This window comes from Pezoporus occidentalis, unplaced genomic scaffold (assembly GCF_034315485.1).
Source record: "Pezoporus occidentalis ecotype Australia unplaced genomic scaffold, CSIRO_AGI_Poc_V1 ctg448, whole genome shotgun sequence".
NCBI lineage: Eukaryota > Metazoa > Chordata > Aves > Psittaciformes > Psittacidae > Pezoporus > Pezoporus occidentalis.
This window is the reverse complement of record NW_026915778.1, coordinates 48,837-69,711: the sequence shown is the minus strand read 5'-3', so window position 1 is coordinate 69,711 and position 20,875 is coordinate 48,837. Positions and strand designations below refer to the sequence as shown.

Sequence of the window (20,875 nt, the reverse complement as noted above, 5' to 3'; positions counted from 1 at the left end):
AGGAAACCCAAAACAAACATGCTGAGCATTTTTGAGTTTTCACTAATTTTTTGGTATTGTTTTTTGTTTGTTTTTGCTTTGGTTTTTTTTTTTGTAGGTTGGTGGTTGGTGTTTTCTTTTTTTTTTTTTTTTGGTATGGATTAGTTTGTTGGTCCATGTGTCTGTCTGTGCCCCCCCCTTTCTTCTTGATCCTTGAGCTAAACTGTTTATAGGGAAGCTGTTAATAGGGGAAGAATTTGTCATGTTACATGTTTGGGGTGGGATGTGATTACCCAGTGCACAGGCATCTGCCACTGCCAGGGAAGCCCAGCAGGTCTGGCTGCCTGTGTACAGGATGCTCCAGAGACATTGGGCCAGGTTTGGAAAACTTCTCTATACCCTCAGGCATCTCAAAGGATGACAGGAGACTATGTGGGGGAAAGGGAACTTAGCCTCTGATCTTTATTTCTCTCATTATCTATGCATGTGAGGAGGGCTGGGAAGATGCAGGATGTATTCCAGGTTGCAACCATGATATAAATGGAATTAATACTGGGGACTGATTATGCTACTAGCATTTGTAGAAGAATCAAAATGAGAGGCATACTACTGTTTTTGCACTTTCTTCAGTATTCGTGTGTATTGTTCACCTTTTGCTCTTGTAAAAGATCAATGGAAAAAAAAATGAAAGGATAATTAGCTAGGCAGGTCTGTTTCAACAGCACCAGCACATGTTGTGAATGTCCCCAGAATATTTTTTTAACAGTTAAATTGTTAACGGTGCTGGTACTTAAAAAGCTGTAATTTGTTTCTGAAGTTAACAGCCTTTCAGTTCTATTGGTTTTGAGTGCAGAGATTTGAGAAATCCTTGCTATATTGCCACCATTATGAATGAATTTCACCAACTAAAAGCACTGTGGGGTTGTTCACTGTTAGTCTGAAAGAGTACTTCAAAATCTAAATAAACACTTGAATATTATGTTTGCAGCCTTTTAGAATTGATACTCATTAATGATCATTATCAGATACTAGTTTTTGAAGCTCCTGTGGAGATTCACATGGATATCCAGCTCTGACCTATTATGCACACTGTTTTACTATCAGCTGGATACTGCTTTATGTTGTGTGATTTTTATTTTTTTATTTTTATATTTTTAATTTAGGAATGCATTCTTTTTCAAGTAATAATCTTCTTACAGTTCTTGTCCTTTCTTAACATTCTTGTTTGGCACATGTTTAACAGGTCAGTTTACTTGTTCACTGTAGTTAGTTCTGGCACTACAATTGTATAATTAAAAACAATAAAAAGAAGACAGTGAGTTTGGTGGCTGTCACCAGGTGATCACTTTAAAAGTCAAGAAGTATTTAAAACCCAATGTATTTCTGGTGCTTTTGTTTTGTCTGGGTGCTGTAGAGGAGCATTCAGGATTCTCATTGGTCAGGATGGCTTGATTAACAGCTGTGATTTCTTTGTGATTATGTGTCTAGCAATAGATTTCAAATGCCTCTTAGGGCTTTATGGGAGAAATGAAGGAGTCAGGAAATAAATGTGAAAGATTGCTAGTTTGTTAAGGTCGGGTGTTTAAGTCATATTTATTAACACCTGTATCTTGCAGGTGATTGTTAGTAGTGAAACATACCACTTCATTACACTTTGCTACAAAGTAGGTATTCTTGAGTTACCAGTTGAAAATTGCTTGTACATGATGTGGAGGTATGTTTGGTTGGTTATTTGGGTGGGTTGTGTAGCTGATAAAACTGACATCCACAATGTTACTATATGCAATTTAATCTGTAGGGTAAATGCTCAGAATGGGTAACAAGATTAGTAGAGGGATAGAGCTGGATGCAGGAGGTCACTTTAGGTAACAATTATACCTTCACTTCACAGTAGGGGAAGAGCCTACTTTGTATTTCTTAGGTGCAAAAAAAATATTAAGGTAGATTGTCTCAAGTAACTCTTAACACTGGGTATTTCTTGCGGGCGATGTTCCTCTAAACTTGGCATCTAAAGTGTCTCTAGTAATACCACGGACATTAATGTTCAAACTGTAGCTTCAGAATAGATTTTTGTTCGAAGACTATCTTACAGACAAGTACAATTACAGGTGAAAGACTGGTGTAGAAAATAAATGACTAAGAATTTATTAGCAGAAATATTTAGTTATCTTTTCCTGACTTTTCATTTGTCTGGATTTTCTTTTCCTTAGCTCAAGTATTTTTACTCTCTTCTTTTTGCAGTCCTTTTAATGACAATCCCAACAGATGGCAAATCCATTGATAATTGCTGAGTGGGTATTTAAACCCTGAATGTGACACAATGTGCAATATGGTGATGGGCAAATCAGTTAAATTCTGTCTATTTTGGATAGTATTTTTAATTATCTTACTCATCTTCCCTTTATGTTATTTCTTGGTGCTTCTTTGTGGCCTTAAAGGAAAAAACACATTGAAGGTTTTATCTATTTTTTTTTTATTTGTTTCTTAGTTATAAAACTGAAGCTTTTTTTCTTCATACTGCATACGTGTAATCATTCTACATTTGGTAGCACTATATAGTTTCAGTAGCTGTCTTGGCTCCCACATTTGGATTAGTCTGAATTTCACATCAATTTGGTGGTCTGATTTTCAACAGTCATCCTCTTTGTAATGTCTGACCCTCAGAGATGACCAACCAAGAGTTCAGATCTCCGGGTGATGGCCACTTCAGTCTTAAAGTTCTCTGTTCCTTAAAAACACTCATCAAATGATTGTTTCTCTTCTCCAAAGCCTTGTAAAGTGGTGTAACAAGACAGCCTGAGGATTGTTCATGACCTCAAAGTTAGTAGTTGTCTGATAGCAATGACATGGGAATAAATTCACTTAGTCTAGTGGTCGCAAATGATGCGTACTGAAATCTCAACTTCCTACTGAATTTGAATCTGGGAGATGATATCTTTCAGAATAGGACAAACCAAATATAGCTGAAGTTGTCAGTGTCCCTCTTGGCCAGAGTCTGTATGTAATCTATTTTATGCTTTGCTTAGACAAATCAAAAAGTGCTTTGCTGCTTAGTCTATAAAATGTGTATACAATATCCAGAGTAATTAATGCCATCATTAAAATACCACTAGTTCTGGAATGATGTACAACAGCTGCTTACCAGTTCACAGTCAGTAAAGATTTGAGACATGCGAAGAAGGCGTAGAATAAAGATGTGACTATCCTCATCACTGAGCAGTTATAAAATATGCTAGTGCAGCAGTTGTTTTCTAATACCCTCCTGAGAAAGGGAAATGTATTTGCTGGGGAGGCAGTGGAACCAACTAAGTTTTATTCCTGTAATATTTTTTTTTCTTTTGGAAAACCTGGAGATTTTAGCTGATGACATGCTGCCTGTTCTTTGAGTGTTGTAGGCCTGTAGCAATAGCCAAGTGTTTTTATTTCTATAAAACTATTTGCAAGGTTAGTAAGATACGTACCTGTTATGGGATTCATTTGCCAGCAAGGCTTGCATCCGTTTAATAATTAGTAAGAAATTTTATGTCTGCTCTTGGCCCAGTTATGTATCTCACTAACAAAGCACTTGATAGTTCCTTTGGAAAAAAAGGAAAATAGGTGTTCTTACAGCTTCAGAATAGAACAGAGTTCTCTCTCCGGCATATATATATGCTAATTAATTGAGAATATCACATTCAGTACTTCCTTGTTTCAACAAATATCCTGCTCCATCAACAGCGGGAAGAAGCCAGTGCAGGACAAATCTGGATTTCACCAAAGGAAGCTTGGCATAAGCTACCTCGGTAGAAATAAATGCAGGAGACTTTTTTGTTTGTTTGTTTCTGAATGGTTCCCTTGCATGGAATCAGTTGGGTGATGTTGTTTCCGTTGGCTCCAGCAATGTCAAGGCCATTGATGATGAAAGTTTTGTACTGTTTTTTCCCCATCGCTTGGAAAATTCTCTCTTCCCTGCCCTCACTCTCCCCCAACCAGATCCCTGCCAAGCAAGCAGCTGTGAGCAGAATTTCTCAGCGAGATGAATGTCAAGTTTTGCATGCTCTGTGCAACAGGATACACAAAGACAGCTTGGAGAGGGTAACAGTTGAGAGGGGCAAGTCCAGCCTCTCCGAATAAAATGTGTGCGCATTGTATGGTTGAGCCTTTTAAGGCATCTTATTAAGTTAAAAGGAGCGGGAAGGAATTAAGAAAAAGAAAAAAAGGTATGCAAAGGTTATTTTATCATAGTGACTTCTGGTACCTCAGTCTGAGGTAAGTAATGCCTGAAAGTTTGATGTCTAAGCTTTGCTATTAAGGGCAGTTAGCAAAGCAAGTGAATATGAGTACCACAGTTGCATGCGAGACTCTGGCAGACCAGTGGCAAGAGCTGGTTTGTAGAATTACAAACTCAACTGAATACTGTTTTAACTTAATTTTGGTAGATGTTATCCTTGTCAAAGCTTCCCATCAAATTCCATGCATTTTGTTTCTGCCAGGGATTTTTTTTAATGGAGTGTGAAATCAGTATGAGAATTCTATGAGGATTTTATTTCTCCAGAAAAATAAATGCAGGATGTGATTGTGCAGATAATAGATAGCTATATTAAAGCCACCTAATATTTTCCATGCTTGCGTGGAAATTTTCAATTACTTGCAATTTTACAATCTTTAACTGAGATTCTCCATTACATGTTTCTGCTATTATTTTAGTATTTTTACATTTGAAGGGGAGATAATATGCTTAAATGTGTAAATGACATACAAATAACATCTATGTGTAATTCATAACCATAATAGCTGTGCTTGATTTTCATTCCTCTGCTGTAACTATAGTACTTGTAATATTTTATTACATTTTTTTTTCTGGTTTGTATTCAGGTAAGACGGTGGAATACTGCAAAAGGATATGGAAAAGTCTGGTTGTAATTAAAGGAATGCTAATTGGAGCTTAGGGACTGTGTGTAAAATACACTAGTCTTTCCCACGGCCACACCCTGAGCATATGATCTTCAACTGAATTCATGGAAACATTCACACTGCTTCCTACAGGCTGCAGCTGGCACTGTCTGTAAAATCTCTGCTTCACAAAGAGTAGAGGATTTTAATTGATAATGTGCATTGATACGTTCATTCTGCTGCAGTGTTACTATACAGCTGTGTGAAACAGATGGAGTGCATTGTAAAAAGAGTGTAATGTGCAATGCAATAATGAAATGATGCAATAATATCAAAATCCTAGTAATGATCATCTTTGCAGTCCTCATTCAGAGGATGTGAAATAGTGCCATGCTTGACAGTCAAAGATTGCATGCCAGCTAAGTTGTTAGATGACCCACTAACTGCTTTTGGTATTTCAAACTTTTAATGTCTATCTCAGCAGCATAAGCTTATCAGGTAGAATTTTTCAATGGCACAGAATTGCATTTCTATTAACAGCATAAAAATATAATAGGATATCTACTGAAATATAAGGCCAGTTAGACCTGGAAAACCAGTGCAGTTTTCAGCAGTTGTTAACCTCTGGTATTTCAAGAAAAGAATTAAGACTTGCAAGAGACAGTTGATGAACAAATTTGAAAATTAGAAAACAGTTAATTGGGACCTATGTTTATAATTTCAGGTGGAAGAAACTTTATGTAAGTGGCGTTTCAGAAAACATATACACACGTATTATTTCAGTTGGTGCTAAAGATTTCTACTTGGATACTTTCGGACTGAAAGACTGTCTTCATGTAAAATAGAAATTATTCTTTTCAAAGTAAGCACACATTTTCAAAGGTAATTGATAAAGATCATCACATAAATGTGTTCTAGTTGGCTTAACATGGCATGAGTTGTCCAAATAGCCATCAGTGCCTTTTGGGGGATTTTATGCAGCACAAAAAAAGTTTGAGATCTCACATTTATACTGGTGCCAGTTGCTTTTTGTTCTCCACGTACATTTTCAAAGCAGAATGAGGGCAAATACCATAAGAGAGGTTAGTGTAGTTGCTTGGTAGCAGTTTGCTTCCCATTCAAAGGATTTAATTTCTCATTTTGTTAAGCTGGTTAGTTAATGGCTGTGATTCTGTAATTGATTTTTAAACTGACAGCAGTTCTAGCAAAACAAGTGTTTTTTCACTCCTGAGCACTTCAGTCTGTGTCAGAGTTGTGCATATTTCAGTATTCCTGTGGGTATGATAGGGTGTGGAGGAAGCTGAAGGGAATTCCCATTTAAAAGACTTTAAAACATTGATGGCTGATATTTTCCTTAATTTGTCAACACTAATGTTAACCCAGATTGACAGAAAATTATGTTAATTTAAAATACTGGCTGTAGCAATATCTTTGTACATATCTTCACTTGAAGGAGATACAGGTAGAGGATAAAGAAACCTGTGCTTACTGTATGGCTGCCTTAAGATGATTTCTGCAGCTAGTCGGTGAGGAGGAGAGTTACGTAGAAGAAGAAACGATCTAGCTATAAATGTAAATAAAATTACTTTGACATTTTTGTGTTCTTAATCTGTCCTTTGAGTCTATGCATCCATTTCTTTGTGTCATTAGAACTCATTCACAAGCCTTTACTCCCCTTCACTGTACTGAGTGTAGCCCCTTGGAAGTCAAGACGACTGTCTGTGTGGGTCTCAGGAAGATGTGCATATACCAGCATGCAGCTATAGACTTTAAAAAATATATGGAAGGTAATTTCTTTCCATGCTGTTGAGATTAACTTTTAACTACTTCTGATTTTAACTTCCTTACTTTCACAAACTCGTTTATGGCAAGCATACTCTGTGTGAGTCCAGTTTGAAACATTTGCTGCCAAATGCCATTTTAGGAATACGAAAGATGAAAAAACATAGGAAAGATGGGAAATATCTTTAGCTAATTAAAAGCAAAGGAAAAAAGCTTCAGACCACAAGAATTCAAAATGTTGGTTTTGGCTGCTGCTTGCTTGTTCTTGGCTTTGGCTAGACAATGGATTAGTAGTTTTGATAATTTAGCACAATATAATAAAATTGTCTAATATTCAGAGGGTGAAATATTCCAGACCCTGCACTTACAGCCTATGAAATTTTAAATTTTAAGGGAAATGTTCTGAACTGTGGTGATTTAGGCTGACCTGGTAAAGGCTTTGAAGTAACTGGTGATTTATTTTGTTTAGAATAAGTATACCAAGCTGAATTTTTCTAAAGCTGCCTTAAATTTACCTGATCTTCTTTGGAATAGTAATGTATGGGAAATATTCCATGAGAGAAAATGTTGATATTTGACATGAACTTCCCATCTGAAATTTCATTTTAAGCCAGGTAAAAATTTTTGCTGATGAAAAGAAAACTTTGGGGATAGTTCTTTGTATTATGTTAAAAAAAAAAAAAAACAAACAACAAAAAAGAAAACACCACACCCCCCCCCCCCCCCCAAAAAAAAAAAAAACCAAAACCAAAAAACCTAAAGATAAGAAATCCAGTGCAAAATCAAAGACCATAGTGCCTCTGATATTTCCATGGACACTTTATCTATATTTGTTTCATCAGTTCTGTTCAAGTCGTCGACCATTGGTGAACCCAAAGTTCTGATGCAGCAGCTACAGCAGCAGCACTACTGTGTTTATGCTAGCAGAAGAAGTTCCCTTTCCTGGCCACCTACTCCCTCCCCAACCTGCTCAGAGTTGCTGATGTGGCATGGTCCACCTAAAAATCAATAATTTTGTAAAATAAATCATACTTTAAAACTTTATAAAAGTTTCTAGCTGAATGAGAGCGTGTTTGTGTAATTTGTGGGTAAATATTCATATTTCTAAATGCAAATCTGGAAGAAACTGATGTAAAATCTGTGAGTTGCACGGAATATACCTTACTGCTGAACTGGGTTGGGGCCAATGAGAAAAAGGTTGAGTGGTAAGCTCTGAAGAAAAAAAAAAGCCCCATTCTCTCATCCTCATTGTGTTGTTATGACCTTGAGAAAAGTCTTTGAACTGTGGAAATACTGTTCTTCTAAAATTAGCATGTGTCACTGAAGAAATAACAAAAAGCTTTCAAAACTCAGCCAGCTGAGAAAATGACTTCATGCAGTGAACATTTTCACAAAGAAACTTTTGGATCTCTTTTGGGTCATTACTTGGTGAACAGCATCAAAAAGTGTCATTCAAATGAAAATACTCTCGGAAAGGGATGCTCAGAGCAGTAGTCACTCTCTGCAGCTTTAAGCAGCAGTGTCTGGGGAAAAAAAAACCCTTCATGCATCTTAGCAAGGGTCTTCATACAAGTGTTAACGTCTGTTGATGAACTCATAAATTCATATGGCCATTGTTTTAATTCAAAACAGTGAAAATTTTGTTTGGAGGTGGAGAAATCTTTGGAGGAATATGGAGGAATATACCATATTTTTCACATGTGTCATAGAAACATAGAATACATCAAGTTGAAACAGACCCATAAGCATCAGAGACAAACTCCATGCTCCTTGCAGGACTACCTACAACTGAACTGTATGTTTAAGAGTATCATCCAGTTACACTTTTGTTACCAATATCAGTGAGTGCATACTGAGGAAAGCAAGCAGGAAAACATTTTTGTTTTCTCCGAAGTGGGGTATGTGATTGGGGTTTTCTGTTATCTCCTTTAGAGTGATAGCAAATAAGGCAATGTCTATTCTCAGTTAAGGGCAGTGCCCCACACCCCTCAGTGTTTTCTGAAAGCCTCTCCTAAAATCTGTAAGACATCCATTATTTCTGATATGCATCTGAAATGAAGCAACAGAATTTATGCTCTGGAAGGAAGATTCAGTAGCTCCAGTGGCATACTTGTGATGTTTTTCTATACTGTTTAATTGGGTTTCAGGTCGTATCAGTAACACAGCCCTATGAATCTGGGGGTTTGGCCCATAGTTCTGCTGCCTGTGTCTGTGGATATGTTGCTCTATTTTCAATTACAGCTTGGTTTTGGTTTGTTTTGTTTTTTTTTTTTCTGGGGGAATGAATGAGGAATGCAGATTGTCAAAGAGTAATGAGGTATTAAAATATACCTAATAATAATGTGGAAGCTTTCCCAACTTTTTTATAGCATGAAATACACTGAAAAGAGAGAATGTCATGAGCAATTCCCTTGTGTTTGAAATAATACATTATTTGGAATTCCATTATTTGGAATTCCTTGGCCCAGCATAGCAGTTGCTTTGGAGGAAGAGAAATTTCAGGTATCTTTACTGAATATGTTTTTAACTATATTTTTTAATTACTGTAGCAGGAAATTAATACAGTAGAAAAAATAGAAGTACCAGCACAGAAACATCTTGGTTTGTCTTGGATTTTAATGATTCATTATTCTGCTGTCATCTTCATTTCCATTAATAATCTTTTTTAGAGTGTTTGATAGTGGTCACTCTATCATTTTTTTCAGATAATCTCACTCAGCAGAGCAGACTTCTTAAAAGTTTCTTTGTGCTTGAATGAATGCTACAGAATTTAAATTCCATTACTTACAGAACATGGAACTGAACTTGGAAAGTTATACCTAATAATGTCTGTTGATGTTTCTTCAGACATCAAGGTACAGTTTGGGTTAGGACTGTGAGATGTGAAAAGGATTAAGCTTGTAAAGTAAGCATAACAGGTGCTTAAAGAATGATAGTCAAATAGCTCTTACTAAAAAATCGTGAGGCATTAGTAACTGTAAACTGTTAGAAATAGTAATTGCTTCTCTGAGAATAAGCCATGTCAGTATATTGGTAAAGATTTTCCTTGCCAGAATCTATGTTGCCTTCATTTAATAGCTAGTTCCTTGAGAGGGAAGCATCTTGAGTGTTAGTATCACCATATAAGACAGTATAAAAAATACTGTAGTTTTAAAAATGTAAGGGTGGAAATATTATCCTGAGTTTTTTGTGATTTGATAGTATGTTACTAGGGAACTGATTTCTGCAATAAAGGAAAAACTAGCACCACGATCACTCTATGATGGGTTCTTATGATTTTAGGTATTAGAACAGGCCAAGTGTTGTCAGTTACTGCTAGTAATTTCTGTTGCGTGCAGGAACCAAAACTTTGTTGAACCATAGCCAAATGTTACTAGTGGGAAAAAGTATACAGGAGTAATTTAATCTGTATAATTTTACCTGCAGATGGTTCGCAATCTCTGCAATGCTTCTGGCAAGCAACTAGAGTGATGCAAAGACAAAACCAAAACAATCTGCATGCTAATAGAGAAAATAAAAGATGTGAAACATTTTTGTGAACAAGACCTAATTTTCTGCTTGCAGTAAGCCTGAGACCTTGAGACATGCATAGTATGTGGCTCAAGAAATAAACTGCAAATAATTTCTCATATTGAGCTGAAATATCACCTAGTGCATGATGGTGTTGTTATAAAGTATAGAAGAGAAAAATTGAGGTATGCTGCTCTGTTTCTTCTTTATTTATTTGTATCCTCAATAAGAGATTAAATGCTATTTAACTATAACTGATCCCTAGAAAGCACTTCTGGAAAGAAGAAAGTTGGAAGGAGGACCATTTCAGTGTGGCTTCTTTCTTTTATCTTTTTTTTTTTTTTCCTTGATGTCTCCATGCACGTGACCAATACTGTGGGTTCAGAGAATGAGATGTCTAAGGAAACTCAGCTTGCTTATAAGCTTGGGGTTTATTTCCTATAGTGTTTTTCTTGGTGGCTATGTGAATATTGCAAATCTTTCCCTAATTACTGATTCACTTGTTGACATCTTCATGCATCCTGTAAGCCTCTTTATTCTGCAGCACAAGAAGGGATCTCAGTTCATCCCTTTGCAAACCACTGCCTTTGTCAGCTCTTTGCAGTGTTCTCCCTTTATGACGCTGCTTGCTGCCAGTTGGTGATATACACAAGGTTCTGTCATAGTACTCATGAGTTAAAAAAAAGTTAACTCCTCATGAGTTTAAAACAGCATTAGGAGCATTTTTTTAACTTTGTTTTTCCTGACTGTATGACGTGAAGAGAGGAGGTCACACTGGGGATTTGAAAGAACAACTGCAGTGAGGATAGGACTGCCTTCTTGTAGCAGTTCTAGTAGCATCACTATTGAGTTGCACCAGTGTTTTAAACTGGTATAGTAAATTAAATTTTGTTTATTGTGAAATCCACACAGTTATTGATCTGAGTTATTTAGGTAATATACCAGTTCCTTCAAGTGAAGGAGAATACATTAGGAAAAAAATAAGCCCGGTCACTAACTGAATGAAGAGAACAGCTCAGTGAAGCCTGTTGGAAACTGTGAAGTGCTTATGCTTTTGTACTGTAAAAATTGCCTTGGGGAGGATCAAATTCTTCTGATCTCTTGTCTCACCTGTTCTAGGAGTCTGTTACTGCAGATGCCTGGGTATTGATTCAGAGTTGATGGTGGGTGGTTAGTAGGAAATTCTAGTGTTGTGAGACTGTGCTGCCCAGAGTTCTTTAGGTTTGTTCCATAACATTTTAAACTTTCTTAACTCTGTAATTATTAGGAGGATGGAGTAATTCTCACACATACAGTCATGAGCTATAATGTGATACCATCAGAGCAGTTTGGTCCAAATCCTCCAGAAGTGCTACCCTCAGAAATGAGGGGTTTTTACTCCATTAGGAAGACTTCCAAATTACCCTTCATTGTAAGGTAAGTGTGGAGGTTTTGGAGTCCACTGGAAGAACTAAATGAATCTGGCATGTATTAATGTTTGGGTTGTACTGGCCACTTGCAAAGCTCTTTTTAGGTAGAAGAGGATCTCTGTGGGCAGAATATTTCCCAGAAAGTTTGTGAATGGAGATGTAAGTGAAGCTCTATCTGTAATTCCATTTGAGATTAGTTGGTTTTTTGTTTGTTTTTTTTTTTTTTCTAACAGTGAAGTACAATTCAAAATAGGGATGCTTGAAAAGGATTGGGCATTTTCCAACTTGTTTTTGCGTGTATCTTGGGCTGAAACAACCAAACATACAGGGGGTGTGGTGTGTCAAGAAAACACCCATTCTGACCCCAGTCAGAATTTCGAGTCAGAGGAAGGCTATACATCTATATTTGCACATGCTGAACTTCAGCCTTGCAAGATTATGGCACACTGCAAGATATGTAATTTCTACTGAAAATGTTTGGGAGGTGGGTTGTTTTTGTTTTTCTCATCCTGGTCAAATTAAAGTTTACCAATTACTGAAAAATGTTTGTGCATGTGTATGAATGTACATGCAATGACAAAAGTAGACTCTTCCTCCTGTCCCACTCCTACAGAGTTGCATTCTGACGTAGACTTAAGGGCAACTGCTTAAGATAGAAGTTGTGTTTTTTCTTTTGTACTAAATGTGGTCAGGTGATTAAAGTTTTTTTTTAAAAAAAAAAAGAAAAAATCTTGCTGACTACTTTTAAACCTTTTGCTGTATCACTGAAAAGGGAAGTGTCTGGAGCTCAGCAAGGATGACATTAATTCTTGGGAGGATGGGAAAAGGTTAAAAGTAGGAACAGCTGATGATGCAGGATGGCTCTGTAGAGAAAGCAGGAGGAAGTGAAATGTGAACATCTGTTAAAGCTATACCAGTGACTATTTGTGCAGCTTGCAGTTCCTCTTGAATTCCTTCTTCAATAGATGTTACTGGTGTCAATGACAAACACAATATGGGCCTTTGGAGTATCATTAATTTAGTTAACAGAGAATGTAATAATGAGGAAAACCAGGCAGAACCATTTCATTAATTTTCTTTTCTTAGTTATCCCAGTCTTCAATACATGCACTAAAATTGAGATTTTGAAGATCTGGCTTGCTATTGCAATTCCCCATTCTCTTCCCACTGACATTCCCTTTTACTGGGAAAATAGAGGACTGCTAGTAGTTGGGGCATTGTGTCCACTGACTTACAGTTTCATTCTATACCTATCCTGTAACTCATGTTCCTACTGGCTTTTGTTTAGCATGAAGTCAGGGGATTCTGTCTAAGCTTCCACCATCTTTTCCCTTAAGATAACATTCAGTAAACTCAATCTCAATCCAATACAGCGGTCCTCTTGTCTCCACAGTAGAATTGTCAAAGATCTTCAGCAGAGAACAACTTGGGAATCATTTTTATTTAAAGAAACCCAATAATGGCTCTCTTATTTGCCTTGTGCATCTAATACCTCCCAGCTCTGAGAGGGAGGTAACTTTCTGAGAATATTTGGTTTGCATTTCGTCAGAAAGGTGATTCATAAAAGCAGCCTGACTTTCCCAGCAGTACTGGCTTACAACCAAGTTCAGTGGACTACATTGTTGTCCATTCTTAAGAATGTTTATAAACTTCCTGTGAAAGTTCATGTCCAAACTAACTGGAATAAGTGTTGAATGAGTGAATTCTTGTAGTGTTGCAAGAAATGCTTTCCCGAAGTCCAAACATGCATATGAATGTCCTTCATTCTGCATTTTGTAATTGATGTTTAGAAAAAACATTTTTTTTCCTCTATATATACACATATTTTGCAGTTAGCAACTGTGAGAAATGAGTGGTAATCACAGAGCAAATTATGGACTTTCTTAATCTTTTGTCTCCTGAGAAGAACTAATAACTTAGCAGTGGATCCTGGAATGATTGGTAAGAAATATCTGCAAAATCTCTAGGTTTGGACCATTAAAATTACTGAGGTAATGGTTGAGTATTGATAATGTGAAACAGAAGTAGTCATTGACTTTGAATCAAAGAAGATAAATTTTGCCTTTGTTTATAAGATGTTATATCTTTTAGATAAATAAAAATAAGCAAGGCTAAATGAGAACAATATTTGAACATGCATATTAAATTTGACATCCAATATTTGTTTTAGTGTAAAGATTTTTGGAACTATTAGAAAATTATTTTGAACTCTTGCATACTTATATAGAAAAACATATACTAAATTATGATTGCTGTGTTCTACATAATTGGTCTCATTGCTTGTCCTATGCACATCACTTACAGGTTTTAGCTGTGCATATGTGCTTTGGCATAATTTGGAGAGAGAAGATTACTCAATTGCCTTACAACTGAAGTAGTTAACTCCAGGCTTCATTAAAAGGAAGGTGTTTCTTTTCCCTTCCTAGGTAAACAGGCGTAACTCTAAATGGATAAAACTTGTGATAGGTTTGAATTAATCTCCCTTGCCCCCAGTTATCATGCAGAATTGAAATCATTTGCTTCTTTGGATATCTCCATTTGTATTTGGTTTTCAGCCAATCTTCAGTCACTGCGCATAGATATTTAGATTTTTCTTTAGTTAGCAGGTAGTGGTTTTGACAGGTTATTCATTGTAGTTCTCTGCACAGGCGGATCTTCTAAAGAAGTATAGCTTAAACCAAAAATAGATTTCATATATGTTAATTGGTATTCCTGTTAGTTTTTTAAGACCCTTCAAAACAGCATGTTTGAACTTCAGTTTTTCACTGAATTACCTGTGCAATTTCCAGCAATTGGTGTTAGAGGATTGTATGCCAGTGGTAAAAATAGAGAGATTACTGATGCACTTTTAGTCTGGGTTAAACAGGCACAACAGTAACTGGTTTTACAATGTTTCTTGTATTTGCATCAAGCCATACAATAAACAGCAGTCTCATATAGTCAATATATCCTACAAAATGCTTTTATTGTATTGTAGTTGTGCTAGGAAGATCCAGTCACAGTGTAAAAGTAGAATAGAAGTAGATACAGAATATTTGCTTTTCATAACTAAGCTGCGTTGGTCCTTTTAAAAGGATGGGCTTTTTGTAAAATTAACTGTGTTTGCCAGTGTACAATCAGTTGTCATCCACGAGTCTCTCATAGGATGTGACTCCTGGATAAAAAACCTTCAAGGACAAAAGCAAGTGTGATCCAAGGGAGAAGGTGGCTTGGGTCAGGAAACAGGTACTCAGCTCCCAACAGCCCTCTTGATTCAGTAGTGATGGGATCTTAGAGCTAGCTTGTGGGGAGTGAAGGCGATAAGATTTGCATGAAGAACAGTTTGGGAATGAGCTCTGAGGCCTTGGTGCTTTGAGAAGCCCTGGGGCGATGAGTTGGGGCATGTAAGGCCAGAGGATGTGGGGGTTGTGAGAGGGTCTGCAACATTCTGGTTGGACTATTTACCTGGAGAGTTTTACAGGGGCCAGTGAGATTGAACGTTGTATGTATGTGCAGGTTGGGAAAGTACCAAACAAGGGGATAAAAAGGGCTTGGTGGTAATAAACAAGGATTTGAGTCTCTGCATCAACTTGAGCCCTTGTTGTGAAATGCCACAAATGGTGCCCACCGTGTGGGGTAGGAAAACTGACTACTTGTCGATCCGGTGGCGTGGCTCAGCCAAACTGCTTGCTGAAAGTAGGCAAAGGTGTACACTGAAAGGAAGCGAATTCAAGCTGTACTGATTGCCTCTTGCAGGATGGGGGTAAGCAGCTGAGAATTATGGGGTCTGCTTTAACAAAAGAGCAGGAAAATGTTCTGTAAGTTTTTACTATGATTCTTAAGCTGTATGGGAAAAATGCTGACAAGGAAGAATTGAAACATATCCTTCTCTGGACATGAGAAGTTGATCCATCTATTAATTCCACTAATATTTATACCCCAGACTGTGCTACAAACAACGATAAAGTTGCCGCCACTTTATTAAGCCCGTGGTGAGTTATTTCTGAAACTTTAAAAGTTCCTGCTGGCTCACAAGCACAGGGGCAGAAGCGGCACCTTCGGCTCCCTTATCACTGCCCTCTTTGCCTGACTCTGCTGTGAGATAAAAAAATTAGTCTGCTGTTGTTGCTCCTGTGGCTCTGCGCCTGATATTTCTGATGCTGACCTGGATGGTCCTTTTGACCCGGGGCCTATGGATCCGGAAAAGGAGCCTGACTTATATCCCCCAGATCTTTATGACAAATGGGCAGCTCTAAAAGGGGAGGTGATTCGGGCAGGGCATGCAGGTGTATTGTGTGCTTTCCCTGTGGTATATATGCTGGATCAAGACCCGCGGTGGTGCTCTTACCAGAGATGTCAGGCGAATGGTGACGGCCCCATGGACTCATTTGATACCATCTGTCTGTAATGCTCATGTGTTTATCCCAAATGATTTCAAAATGTTGTTTCATTTGATAATGACGGACATGAAACATACTATGTGGGAACTGAAAATGAGGCAGCTCGCAGGTGCCCAGGCTGCTGAAAACTTAGCGTTGAGGGCATGTGAACCACTGTGAGCGATGTATTACTGCTGATGTATTACTGGGTCAAGCTCATTTTGGCACCAGTGCTGCACAAGTTAGGATTTGCCAGGTAGGCTTGCAGCAAGTTAAACAGTTGGCACTCCAGGCTTTGAAAACTGTCCCTGACATTTGTAAAGAGAGACAACCTTTTGTCCAAATCAAACAAGAGGCTAATGAACCATTTATGAAGTTTTTCAGACTGACTTAGTGAGGCTCTGGAGAAACAGATTGATAATGAGAAAGCACACGAATATATTTTCAAACAACTTGCTATTGAGAATGCTAACCCTGACTGTCAGAAAGTGTTGTGGCCACTATGAGATCCGAGCATAGATTGGCTAGGTTTTTATAACAATCTGTTTTAATTGATTTTTATTGTAATTAATATTGAGAGACAATAAGCAAGCAGCGCTAGGTGCACCAAGGAGTCTCCGCTCCACCCTTCTGGGGATAGTCTCTTATACTTTTTGGTTTCCCGGGCTTCTTGGGTTTCAGCCAATCCTGTTGTCTTCTTTTCCTGGGCTTCTTCAGCCAAGCCTGTTGTCTCTTTTTCTGGTCTTCACCACCTGTTGTTGGGGTCTTGTCTCCAGGTGAAGAAATATTATGTCTATCACAAGTCTGACCGCCATCTTAGCCCCCATAAATTCCACTCCTTATGTGTTTATTTGTTCAGCACACAGATTTCACAAGGTTCTGTAACAGGACATATCTCTAAGTTACCTACTCCCCCCTTTTCTAAGAACATTCATGCAATTTAAACAATGAACAAAACATTTCTTTGCACAATATTGTGGTTGACCCAGGGAAATTATTCCCTTGTTTCTTCTTCCTCCTCCCTGTGGTATTGACAGGGACACTTCTCATACACTTTGCACATAGCACAATGATCACAAGGGATTCCACCTCCACACAAAGTGCAATGATCACTAGGACCCCTGAGTTGCTGACACAAATCACTCTGATGTAGCTCACATAGATGATATGTTAAATGCTTCTATGAATGTTGGGTTTAGACAACACAATCTGTCTCTGCAGAAGCATTTGCCGCATTGTCAGCTAAGTCACAGCAGTGCTTTCCGTGCGATCAGTATGGCCATTTGAAAAAAGACTATCTGAAAATAAAAGCAAATAATAACAGGGAAGCACCTGGAATTTATTCGCTCTGTCGTAAAGGGCATCATTATGTAAGTCAATGCCGATTGAAATTTGACTGGGATGGCCAGCCTTTAAATTTAGCAGGAAACCCGAAGCAGAGCACAGAGAGGGGCCACGCCACAGCAACAGATTACCCCTCCTAATGGCCCCCTCAGGGAGCTGCCGCAGTTTGTGCACCAGCACAAGCGACAGTGCCAGAGTGGACCTGGCCACCTCGGGAGAGACAATAATTCAAGACACACTAGTTGTGCTTACTCCAACAGGCACATATGGCCCATTTGGGCATGGAAGGGCAGCATTGTTAATTGGACGATTCTCTACAGTGTTAAGGGGTCTTTTTTGTGCTGCCAGGGGTCATAGATACTGACTTTGAAGGAGGAATTAAAATAGTGGTATGGACTCCAATGCACAGTTAATACATTTTTCACCCTAGTTACCAGATGCTGCCTACACTGTGTAGGGCTCAGGACATTTTAACTCTGCAGGGATACCTGAAATTTATTGGACTCAACAATTAACTATGGACTGACCCCAGTTGACCTGCGCTTTAAAATCACAGGGGACAAACATTACTTTGCAAGAAATTGTTGATAGTAGAGCAAGTATTACAGTCATTTCTGCATCACAGTGTCCCCATCATTGGCCTTTAATGGACGCTCATGCCTTATTAGTGGGAATTGGTGGTCAAACATCTCCAAAGCAGAGCAGAGAGCTTGTTGCTGTTTTTGGACCAGAAGGGAGATCTGCCTCCATTTAGGCCTTTTGTGTTATCTGGATCTCTTACCCTAAGGGGCAGAGACTGTTTAAGCCAATGGGGATTACATTTAATTACAGATTTTTCCTAGGGGCCACTATTTTGCAGCAGATCCCACCTTTGACCTGGAAATCAGATGAGCCACTGTGGGTAGATCAGTGGCCCCTCCCAAAAGAAAAGCTGCTGCAATTACACAAATTGGTGGATGAACAGCTGAAAGCTGGTCACATAGTCCCCACAACCAGCCCATAGAACACACCTGTCTTTGTGATTCAGAAGAAAAGTGATGCTTGGAGGCTTTTACACAACCTAAGAAAGATAAATGAGGTCATTGAGGATATGGGAGCTTTGCAGCCTGGGCTCCCCTTGCCAACAATGTTACCACAAATGACTCTCATAGTCATTGATTTAAAAGACTTTTTTTCATGATACCTCTTGCTTCACAGGATGCACCACGATTTGCCTTTTCTGTGCCTTCGATCAATGCTGCACAGCTGCATAAAAGAGATCATTGGAAAGTGTTGCCACAAAGCATGAAAAACAGTTCTACACTATGTCAGCAATTCATAGTGGCAGTTATGAGCCCTATACGAGAGTGCTTTGAGAATGTTTTTAATCTGTCATTATATGGATGACAATTGCTGCAGAATCGGAACAAACAGCCCAGGAAGTGAAATGGCAAGTGATCCAGGCAGCCTCAACAGCAGGATTCCAAATTACAGAAGAAAAACTTCAAGAAGCTCCATCCTGGAAATATTTAGGATGGAAAATATCCGAATAAAACGTTCAGCCTCAGAATATCACCCTGAGGACAGGAATAAAGACTCTAAATGATTTACAAAAACTCTTAGGAGCCATAAATTGGATCCATTCTCTCTTGGGGAGTATCTACAGAAGAGCTCCATCCCCTCTTTAAATTATTGGAGCGGTATCCAGGTTTGACGTCTCCTCGAACACTCACCCCCTCTGCACAAACTGCCCTTGATAAAGTGGTTGTAAAATTAACCAGTCAAGTTGCTCATAGGTGAAAAATGGACCACCCTATTAGCCTTTTCATTTTTTATTCATCTTTTTAACCCTATGGGCTCATAGCACAGTGAGTTCCGCAAGACGTAGATCCATTGATTATTTTGGAATGGATACTTTTGTCACCTTATTTTGGAAAAACAGTTACAACAGCCATTGAAATGATAGCTATGGTCATTCAGAAAGCAAGAGAGTGGTTATTGTCTTTAGATGGTGTTGAACCTAGTATGATCTATCTGCCTCTTGATACAAAACAACTGACCTTTTTAACTTACCAGTCTTTTGCTTTTCAGTGCACTCTAGCAGATTTTACAGGGCAAATTAGTATTCATTTCCCAGGACACAAAGTTGTGCAGTCCCTACATTCTCTTCCCATTTTGCCTGCTTCACAATTAACTATTACACTAATAACTGGGGCACTCACACTATTCACTGATGGGTCTGTCAAGACAGGCTGGGAAGTAATAGTTTGGAAAGATGCTGAAGGACGCTGGAAAAATGATATGCACATTGTCACAGGATCACCTCAGGTAGAAGACCTCTCTGCTGTGGTCCGTGTTTTTAAATTATGGAGTACTCCAATAAATATTATTACAGATCCTGCCTATGTGGCAGGCCTTGTTTCTAGGCTAGAACACACTTTTCTGAAGGAAATTTCCAATGGAACATCATTTGCCCTTCTCTGGGAGCTCAAGTGGCTCCTGGATCAATGGGTACACCCATACTTTATACAGGCTATACACTCACATACTTCTCTACCTGGACCTATAAGCGAGGGAAATAACACTGGCTGATAGGCTTGCAGGTATTACAGTCTCACCTGACCATTTTCCCCAAGCTCTCTTATCCCATGAATTTTATCATCAAAACGCAAAAGCTCTGCAGCATGCTTTTCAGCTGACTCAGGACCAGGCGAGGCAAATCATACAGTCGTGTCCTGATTGTCAACAAATTTTACCCACACCAGTGATTAGAACTAATCCTTGCAGTCTTTTGTCAGTTTTAATTTGGCAAACAGATGTTACTCATGTACCAGAATTTGGCAAATACAAATATGTCCATGTTTCTGTTGACACTTTTTCATCTTGTACTTATGCATCGGTACATTCAGGTGAAAAGGCCTAAGATGTTTGTCGACATTTTATTACAGCTTTTTCTACTCTGGAAGTTCCAAAAACCATAAAAACAGATAATGGCCCAGGTTATACAGCACAGAAAACACAAGCATTTCTTCAACAGTGGGGAATTCAACATGTCACAGGTATTCCACATCCTCCCGCAGGCCAAGCAATTGTTGAATGCACACATAGCACCCTTAAAACTATGTTGCAGAAACAAAAAAGGGGGAGTTCAGGGTTAACCCCACAAGAACATACACCAAAAGTTTGTTATGTTTTGAATTTTTTAAATTGCTGGATGGAGGATGGACCTCCTATCTAGTAACATTTCAGGGGTTCTAAGAATTTTGAACAGGGGAGAGCTCACGTTAAAGTACGTAATCTTGAAACTCATGAATGGGAAGGCCCCTTCCCTTTAATAACCTGGGGACGAGGGTATGGTTTTGTTTCCACAGATAAAGGACCTTGTTGGGTCCCTGCAACATGGGTTCGTCCTGCCTTGTCTCCTGCCTCTTCATCACAAGAGGACTGACCCTACTGTGGTTTCCCACCCAGCCGAAAGAGAAAATCTGTAGACACCCTGTGCCAGTCGGTTGCCACACCTAGGAGTCCTTTTGGACTGCTGTTGGAAACAATGGCAGCCTCAGATCCTGTTGATATGTGGGATGGCTGGGGGGTATACCAACACAGTCACAAGAAATTGATTTGTTAAGATCTGTAAAAATC

At 38.5% G+C, this 20,875-nt stretch overlaps 1 protein-coding gene across 3 annotated transcripts in view; it reads left to right on the top strand.

The window, feature by feature from the left end:
• CALCRL (calcitonin receptor like receptor) overlaps positions 1-20,875 on the top strand; it is a 71,739-nt gene that overhangs the window by 19,941 nt on the left and 30,923 nt on the right. The window contains exon 1 of one of the 3 annotated variants that reach the window (XM_062635059.1): positions 4,206-4,227. The exons of the other annotated variants lie outside the window; for them this stretch is intronic. The gene's annotated coding sequence lies outside the window, so the exon portion shown is untranslated. Of the gene's footprint in view, positions 1-4,205; positions 4,228-20,875 lie in introns of those variants that run through there. 3 annotated transcript variants of the gene reach the window in all.